The sequence below is a fragment of the Ostrea edulis genome, chromosome 3, assembly GCF_947568905.1.
Source record: "Ostrea edulis chromosome 3, xbOstEdul1.1, whole genome shotgun sequence".
Lineage (NCBI taxonomy): Eukaryota > Metazoa > Mollusca > Bivalvia > Ostreida > Ostreidae > Ostrea > Ostrea edulis.
The window spans coordinates 91,646,400-91,656,938 of record NC_079166.1 but is presented as its reverse complement, the minus strand read 5'-3'; the positions used below and the strand labels follow the sequence as shown (position 1 = coordinate 91,656,938).

Here is a 10,539-nt window from a genome sequence, read left to right as displayed (position 1 = left end):
TCAATGTTTTTTCTTTCAGAATTTCTGTTGATGAATCAGAATAGTGAACGTATGGAATAATAAGAGCACGAGAGCCCTGCACGCTCCAATGATTACTTCCCTGTACCTAGTCACATGACTAGTTCTGATGGCTGAGCACATATATGTGGTCGTAGGTCATAAATCATAATGAAATAAAAAAAGAAAAGTATCTTTTAAAATAATGTTTTCATATTGAATAAAATTTGGGGGGTGTTATAATCAGTAGTAGTATATCAGTAGTAGTAAGGAGTAATAAATATGCTGATTTGAAGATACATAGTATGCATATACATGTGAAATAACCAAAATGTATACAAAAACGAACTAGGGCAGAGTCGCTATAAAGAATTTTATTAATAGAGTGGTACTTGTTATTTAAATATAGATTGTGCCAGAATAAGAATTTTTAATGTCATTGTCAGGTGCTACTCCTCAAGATCCCGTGCCATGTTTCTGTAGATAGTACTAGCCGTAACACGACATGGCTCCATAATTCTTATTCGATAGTATGTATTATGTGAATAAAACTAAAGATGCATAATGTAATAAGTGGTGAGTTAGTACATGTACTATAATTGTATTAAAGTAACAACCTTCATAAGGGATGTTTTAGTTATACAAATTGTACCCGTGTTATCATAACACCAAGTACAATAACGGTGATAAAATATCAAATAAATCAATATAAGTATGGTTGTAATATCAATGTAATTAAGTACTAACTTATTTGAACTATAACTATGTTAATGTCTATGCATCCAACATGTAATGGCATGCTATACGTACCTACATAATAACCTGATAGTTAAATAGTATATGATTGTATATATGTGAAGTGTAAATGCCACAATCAACCATAATAAGTGGTATACTAAATCATGTAATGTATGAATTTAATTAGATAAGAACTGATTAAAATTATTACTATACTAATGTTTGTATATGTTTACATAATATAAAAATAAAAAGTAAATAGATCAGCCCCACATAAAAATAAAATCACAAATCGCATATATACGACATGTTTACATATATAAAATAAAATAATATTTATCACGTCTGCATACACACAAAATGGACAAACCGGAGGTGGGAGCAGGTGTCTAGGAGGAGTAAGCATCCTCTGTCGGTCGGTCACACCCGCCGTGAGCCCTATATCCTGATCAGGTAAACGGAGTTACCCGTAGTCAAAATCAGTGTGTCAACGGCCTAAGAATCGGTTTCATTATCAGTAAAACGTTTTGCAATCATTTAGAATCATTTGATATGTACAGGCATGAAATAGAATTTGAAATTATCATAACACACTAATATTTTTAGGCTGTGTTTAAGAAGGTGAAGTACTGATTTTGGATATGTATCAGTACAATAGTTTTGCAATCATTGAGAAAAATCATATCATGCAAAAAGCTATGGGAATACTTACATTTTTACTTTGCTTGCCAGCGTAACAGATAATGCTTTTGTATGTACCCAATAAAAGATTTGTTTGTAGTTTGTTCATACTGAAGGTCATTTCTAACTCCTTGGGGAGGTCATTCTTGATTTCATGAATAACAAGCATGGTTTGGTTTGACTCACTACGTAAAATAATGATGTGATCATGGATGTACCTGCTGGGTATTTTTAAGAGTTAGATAACAATCTCAGAGATGAAAAATGCCAGATTTGCGGAATCTTATAAGCCCATTGTAAAATCTTGCTTTTGTAAAAATAAGCGTCTAAAACCAACATGAAAATAGGCGTTTTATTTAGTTAAAAAGTTCTATCATAAATCCTATGGTGTCATGTTTTACAATGTGCATTCAACTGATGCTGTAAGAACAAGAATGACTTAATGTCTGTGCTATCATCTATACCGGTATAACATAAAAAATCAAAAGATATAAACTGCAGATCCATGTCGTAAGGATCAATGTATATGTTTCTAAGCTAGTTAAAGAACTGTCAATTATATATGTTACTTACATTTAATTTTGAGTTTTTAAAGAAAAAGTCGGACGAGTTTGCTAATTACATTGGAAGGTTCTGTGATGATTGTATCAAACCTATGTGTCAGGACTTTAATAAAAGTTGATTTTTAGGTGAAGCTTTATGCTTAAGCTTATGAAGCTAAGGTAAAATGTTAAGTAAAGGTAACTTAATATCAGAAATTAACTAAATAGATAATGCTTGATGACTTTTTAACAACGTTAAATATCGATCAGCTGATATATATTCATTATAGTCATTCTGTCTACATGCATACATTTTATTTCTTTATTTCACAAAATTTACAGAATGCTATCAGAGTGTTTTACTCTATGTAATTGGAAATTTTCTGGATTTGACTTCTGTTACAAGGACCCAATATAGCGTCAGTGAACTACGGGTCTTTTGTTTTAATTTTATTGTTTTTATCATTTTCAACAAATACATATACACCTTTTACTCACACTTTCGCACAGATTAAAGAAAGCAATATAGACAATTACATGTATATTCTAGTACTTATTGTTAAAAAAGAAGAAGAAATGTTATCATTAATTGAAAAGACATTTTCATTTAGACCATTTCTTTTTGTAAAATTTTTGTTCTGTAAGTTTTTCCTCCAAAATGTAGTAATCATATAAACATTTCAAAACATCATAAAAAACAATATTAACATTCTTTCTTGAATATTGGAATATGTATCTCTTTACTAAGAGGATTATAAAGTTTAAAACCATGTGTTTTTTTTTCTGGAAAACCAAAAATAACAGTTGGTACACTAAATCCCATTCTTTTACCAGATTTTTGAACAATCCAATCTGATAATTTTGTCCATAGGGTAGAGACAGAAGGACAATAAAAAAAATATGATTAATTGTTTGTGGTTCTAGTGCACATATTGAACAAAGTGGAGAGTTTTTAATTTTTGATATATGTAGGAGTTTGTTAGTACCTAATATTCTATGAATGATTCTATAGTTGAACCATATCAGTCCTGAATCTTTTGTTACAGATTTGATGTTTGTATATACATGTTTCCAATTTAAATCTAATTGCAAATTTAAATCATTAACCCATTTGTTTTCACAAATAGGTCGATGCTGTGATTTTGATATTAAATAGTCATAAATATTCCTAGAACCTTTTTTGTATTTGCATAGAATTTTAATGAATTCAGGTTGATATGGTTGAAAAGTTGTATCATGTATAAGCAGTTTGATATTAGGCCATGAGTGCACAATAGCTTGTTTCAATCCCTCATATGTAGTAAATGGAATCTGAATTGAGTAATCAGTTGTGATACTCTGGTAGCTGATAAAGTTGCCATGCTTATCTAATAAATCATATATTATGAGATTGATCACTGTTCGTTATCGTTATCGTAGAGCGGTTAGTGAATTCCATAAATTTTAAATATATGAATGTAGGACGGATGTGTCTTGTCACTTGCGACTGTTACAATGTTCTGAACAACTTCCTGGGCAGTATGGTAAATATTTGGACGTGCCGTGGCCAGGGCAATCCTTCCGATATTTAGAATTGTAATATTTCCGTGGAAAATGGCATATTAAGACGAAGAGTATTTCAAAAGCATCGATCGAATTTTGGGTACAATGGAGGAGAAGTAATGCTAGGTGCTGTCATCCAGACCACAACGCAGAAAGCTAAACGACAATGAGGGGCAACCCCTACACTTGTCAACACTGGCGGACAATTGTAATTATGGTTGGACTAGGTAGGATCTAGTTCTTAAACAAATTAAGAAAATAAATATCATATGTATGTATGTGTATCTATTTATGATTTTTACATATGTTTATATTTCACTTGTGTATGTATACACACGTACACACACATACACAGAACCCACTTTCATGAATAAACAAACTGACATATTGACTCAGTCATTAAACAATAAATATGATAAAAGGTGAACCTGGGCAGTGCATGTGCATCAGTCTCTCTCAACTTAACCACTCCACCCCCACCCCCTCTGACATCAATAAGTTTTTTGTTTTTTTTTAAAGATATTTTTGTTTCTATCAAGAAGACAAAACATAGAAAAACCTAGATATCATGTCAACAATAAAAAAAGTTCATCAGGACATTACACTAGTATTTACTCCTGAAATAGGAATTACCTGATGACATGATAGAGTGTTATACACTCACACTCTTGTTTAGTTATAACCAGAATAATAATCACAAATTAATATAAAATTATTAATGCAAGGTGAAGATAACGAACAGTGATCAATCTCATAACTCCTACAAGCAATACAAAATATATAGTTGGGCAAACACGGACCCCTGGACACACCAGAGGTGGGATCAGGTGCCTAGGAGGAGTAAGCATCCCTTGTTGATCGGTCACACCCGCCGTGAGCCCCATATCCTGATATTATATTATATCAAAATTCATAAACATAATTAGAATATGGGTGTATAAACATGTAAAAAATAAATTATTTTTGTACAAATGACTTATCAGGACATTTTACTGAATATCAGGATGTATATACATACAAACACATGAATTATTTTGCATCAAAATTTCTTTCTTTTTAATCTATGAAAGAAAACAGTGTATTTAATCAAAACAAATCTTAAGATATATTTTTTAAATACACTTTAGCATGTTTAGTGATAGGGTCCTAGATGTTGACATTACTGCACGGTAGTAACGTGCAAACAGAAAGTACACATTTATGAATAACAGTCAGTCTTTTATCATGATATTACCCATATACTGCAACAGAGAAAGCCAATATATAAAATTAGGCAAAATTTAGTTTATATTTAGACCATGAAAATTTTCTTTAAAATCGTGTAATATGGACGAGAGGAAATCATGTTAAGTATGTATTCTACAATGCATTAATGCTAACGTATCTTACTTTGTTTTACCAATGTTCTCATATTGTAGGTTATTCTGTGGTAAATATTTACTTTCTGAGATCCAGCAATTCAGAGATTAACATAAAAAACCTAAGAGGCCTTACTTGGTGGCTAAATATTAAGACTCGTATATACACTTTAGCTGTGGTTATACAGGTTACCGGAAAAATCAATGTGCTTATGAAGGCGGAAATTTAAGTGGTAATGTTCACCAACAATCCTCCCACTGTTCGTTTCTGGAAATTTATACACTGTAATATTCAAGTTAGCTGACAATAGTACATATGTACATACTTATAAAACGTGAAAGATTTATTTTTATCTAAATATGTGGATGGGATATATACGTTGTGAAATAACTTGATCAAGTTCTAACTATTTGTTATTTAATCTTTGTGTGACTAATAATGAGACATCGTTTTAGCCTCTCTCCAAGTAATCGGAATAGAATACGATTGATTTAGATTCATTTCCTTATTTGGTAGGATGCCTCCAATTCACTTCCTTATATAGTAATTTACTACTTAACTGCTTTATATTTTTTTCCGTTGGTACCATGCACGTTATGTTGTTACAATAGGACTATCACGTCTGTCCCGCAACTTCCCTATTTCCGCGTCGCCGAGAAACAAATCACACACAAACTCCTTGGGAAATAATTATTACCCGTGTGGTAGGAATTGTTTTCAGCTCAGCTTATTAGCTCAAACCCATACGGTTTACAGGCATGTAATAATTACACCACATACATGTAGAAAAGGTAAGAACATTCATCTATTACATAAGAAGTTCACATCAATATACACATATAATAATACTGGGAGTACAATGGTGTACACAACACACATTATATCAAGTTTACGAACATAATCATATGTACATACATGTATATTTAACAAACATTATATCAGCTTAGCAGTAGCTTTTCGAAGAGCGATACAAAGATTGTGAAGTTGTTTTCTGTTTCTAAGGCTAAGTAACTGAACCAGCTTAAAGGTATATGACCTTGTTCTATAATATTTTAATGTATATACTACGCCAATTACTATACTGTGGACATTCCAAAATAAAGTGATATTCATCTTCGAATTTGTTTACATCACACAATTTGCAAATACGTTGAGCGCGTTCTGTTTGATTGTAACAGCCTTGCTCTATAGCAAATTTACGTGGAGATAGTGAATAAGGTTTTCCGGGATGCATTTTCTAAGATAATACTGTAAATTGAATGTATCCAATAAGTTTTTGTAAATAAAAGATTTAGAAGAGTTTTCAAAGAAATAGTTTCTTTTTTTGGATGAATATATCTGTCAGTCTTTGTTTTGTTTTTGGGGGTTGTTAACACTTAGTGAATACCAGGCATTGTTGAAACCAAAAGAACATACCATATCCTTCACCTTAGACACCCATGAATTATGATAAGGAAAGACATACATTTCATCATATAAAATTTTCAATATACAATTCTGAGTACCCAAGATTTTGACCCAATACTTTAGTATACGTACTTTTCTGTGTATTAATAAAGGTACACGGTCCAATTCTGAAAAAGTCATATAATTTAAAGTGGAGTTCTTAATCTTAAATATCAATTAACAAAAACGAGTGTGAACCATTTCAATATCCTTTCCTATTTTGAAACCCCATATTGCTACTCCATAATTGAGAACACATGCAACATAAGTATCAAAGACTTTTAACTTTGTTTGTATATTCAAAAAGTGATCTTTCCATGTTTTTAGTATACCAAACATGCACTTCCTACCCTGTTGAGTTAATATTTTTCTGTTAGAGCAAAGTTACCATTGAAAGTAAGATTCACGCCTAAATAATTCAAACTATTGTCAATTGGCAATTTCAATTGTTTCCAACTAATAAAGCCGGTTATCACTACGAGGTAAGTTCATACCTTTTCTAGATACAACAATTTACGTTTTCACAACATTGACCTCAATACCCCACCTGTCATAGTAAGCATGCAATTTATCTAATACACTCAGAAAACCTTCATTTGACTCTGTCATCAAAACTGTGTCTTCAGCATACATCAAAACAATGCTAGTTATCTTAGTCGGGTTAGCTTGAAAGAGGCTCACATTCAAAATTAATGATGTAGTGTGAAAGGAGACAATGCTTCTATATTTCACCATTTATAGAGAAGAAGAAATCAGACTTAAACTTAACACATGACTTGACTTCACTATAATATTGTCAAAGAACATTCAGACCGATGAAACCATTATTGGCTAATTTGTACAACAACTTGTGTCTATTAACTCTATCAAATGCCTTCCTATAATCTACATTGTAACAATATAGTTTATGTCCTTTGCTAAGGCATTTAGAATTAGTCCATGCAATAGCATCAGTTGTACCAAACCCTGATTTAAAACAAAATTGTGCATCAGATACGATATCATTTTCTGAAGACCACTCCGCCAATCTATTATTACCCCGAGGGTATCTACAGCCCAGTAGCTAAGTACTTCGTTACTAGCTTGAAAATACGGATGTATATTTAATTGCTGTTATAAAATTTAGAAATTCATTTCAAAATTAAGCATTATCTCCCTCATGCATAGCTCTTATCCTTGGACGAATTTGGCTCCACTTGTTTGGCACGCTGTTTTTGGCAAAATTTAGATCTAAAACTTCATAGTTATTTCGGATTTCAAACATTTCGGTTGAGCATCACTGAAGAGACATTATTTGTCGAAATGCGCATCTGGTGCATCAAAATTGGTACCGTATAAGTTTTACATTAAAACTGTAATGAAAATCTTAGCTAAATTGCTTATCAAAGTTATCTCCATGTAGTTACTAACATCGTTCACATTTCCCTTTTTGTAAATCGATATAATTCCAGAAGATCAAATTATAGGAAATCCTCCCGAATCTAAAATTGAGTTAATATTCTATTAAATCTGAAATCGGTAATTAAGTGCGAGAATGGTAAATAATTTTTGAAAAGTCTTTCGTTCAAATTGATGGTATGACTTTTGTTATCTATATCATCAATGATAAGATAAATATTCATCTTTGATATGGAATACCTTAATAATGACATAATCATTGCTCAGACTGATTTTATATTATAGGAAAAGTAATAAAAACACATGAACTATGAACTGGGAGCTACTTTGGATGGTGTTTATCTTCACAAAGGTATGTATATTCCAATACCATTTGATGTCTAAAGCAGTTTCCTATGTAATCAAATTTTAAACTTGCTTATTCTTAAACATAGTAAACATTAAAAACACTTTCACTGACTGATGCAAAAGAGATAGAAATTGGAATATAGATAAATTCAATGTACCTGACTAAATTTCATAAAAATATTACTGTACGTATGCCAAACATTACCTAAGATATTCTGCCTTCCATTTTGTAGTTGAGTGAGGGGAAGGATTGGCGTATACTCAAACAATCACAAACTGCAGCTGTAATCAACTCTACACATGAGACTGGAAACAAAAGTGTGACAGAGCATGCGTTCAACAGCTCATCGTATATAATAAATGAAAGCCAGAAAATGAGAAATATAACAGTTTCTGAGACCGGGCCTGCAAATCAACCGCCTGAATACGTCATTGCTACCATTATATCCCTGGTTGTTGTTGTTTTTATTTGTATTGTGGCTGTGTTGTTTTGGTACAGGAATAAACTAAACACCTGCTGGTGTCAAAACAATTTCTCGGTCTGTACATGTCTGGTCCTTTCTGAAACATCGGAGCCAGCGGAGCAGGATGTGATCCCCCGTGAAAGTGACAAAATGATGCAAGGAGAGCAAATGTGAATGGAAATGAAACCAACATCCCTCAAAGTCACATTTTCTTCCACACTGATAATAGTAACACTTAATATATGTTTTATGCGTTGATATTTTACGATATTTGATGTTTATTGTAAGTAACTATTTCCAGTGATACTTCTGTTACAGCCTGGGTTTGTAGGAATTAAATGTAGGCTAAAGTTTGCTGTCTTTCATGAATAATTAGTAGTTACATTTACAAAGAGAGAATAATTTAGAATACAATTTTAGTATTGAGAAACACATATGCTACTGACGAAATCATTCCTATACATATTATATAAGGAGCAGTGTAACAAAAATACTTTTCTGTTTCTATTTCATTTCCATCACACAGAAAACATATAAATGTTAGATAATCTTATGTTGTATTATTATTAATTAGTCATCTTCTTTCAAACATACCCTTTTAATACTAATCATAAATATGCCAATATAAAATATGTATTTTTAAACATTGGGGTCATTCTGATAAACTGTAAGTAGTAGATTTGAGAAAGAATGATAAGTATTGTTGAATGTTAAGCATGATGCTTGTTGACGGTTAAATGTTGAGGCTAATGCAATAAATGAAAAAAAAGATGTTACCTATTATAGAAATCCCTTCCTTGTTGATAGAATGTACCAACATCAAATACCGGAGAGATGACGTTTATCGGGTAGAGGTGAAATTTGAATGGAGCTTGAAGACAACGGATAGCAATCAACCTGATATATTCCACACATAATTTAGAACAGGACAAACACAAACCACTGAATACACCAGGTGCCAGGACTTATTATCCCCTGTTGAACAGTCACACCTATATATATATATATAAAAGTACGTACCATCTATCCTTCTGTGTTTAGTAAACCAGAAGTGATAAAAGAATTAGATAGGTTACATGAGGAATATGTTTTGGTTCCAGCTGACAAAGCTAGTAACAACATTGTCTTTGTTTGTAAGGCTCATTATTACAACTGTATTTTAAACGAACTTGGCATTAATTCCACTTTTGGTAATCATACTTATACTCTAACTGCCCTTTCAAAAGACGAAATTCTTCAAAACCATGCTTCAGTTTTAGACACATTTAATATTCCAATCAATGGGTCGAATGAATATGAGTTACCGTACCTACACTGGATTCCTAAACTACATAAAAACCCTTACAAACAAAGATACATTGCTGGATCCAGTAAGTGCTCTACCAAGCCCCTATCTTTGCTCCTCACGAAAATGTTAACAGCTGTGAAGGAGAAACTTCAAACTTACTGTGCGACTACATATGCCAGAAGTGGTGTTAATCAAATGTGGATTCTAAAAACTTCTAAAGAACTTTTAGTAGACTTGAAATCACAGAATTTTTCCCAAATCAATAGCATTAAAACCTATGACTTTTCAACACTATACACGACCATTCCTCACGATAAATTAAAGACTAGACTTTTTGACATCATAGACAGTTGCTTCGTCAACAAAAGCGGAAAACGGAAATATTCATATCTAGTGATCAGTCATTCAAAAACTTACTTTGTTAAACACCACTCTGATTCCACGCACAAGTACTCTGAAGTTGAAATAAAAAATATGCTAGAGTTCCTCATTGACAATATCTTCGTGGTCTTTGGTGATCAGGTCTTCCAACAGTCTGTTGGAATTCCCATGGGCACGAATTGTGCTCCTTTGTTAGCTGACCTGTTCTTATATTCATATGAAGCAGAATTTATTCAAAAACTTCTACGTGAGAAGAAAAAATCTCTCGCTGTGACCTTCAATTCGACTTTTAGATATATCGATGACGTTTTGTCTATTAACAATGATAGCTTTCATTCATATGTCGATTTGATAT

At 32.2% G+C, this 10,539-nt stretch overlaps 1 long non-coding RNA gene across 1 annotated transcript; it reads left to right on the top strand.

Annotated features, from left to right (window-relative positions):
- The first annotated feature begins 3,583 nt into the window (after nt 1-3,583).
- On the top strand, nt 3,584-9,286 carry LOC125675904 (uncharacterized). The gene is made up of 3 exons (XR_007370693.2): nt 3,584-3,727; nt 7,989-8,055; nt 8,285-9,286. It is a non-coding gene; the product is annotated as an uncharacterized LOC125675904 (long non-coding RNA).
- Nucleotides 9,287-10,539: the final 1,253 nt, after the last annotated feature.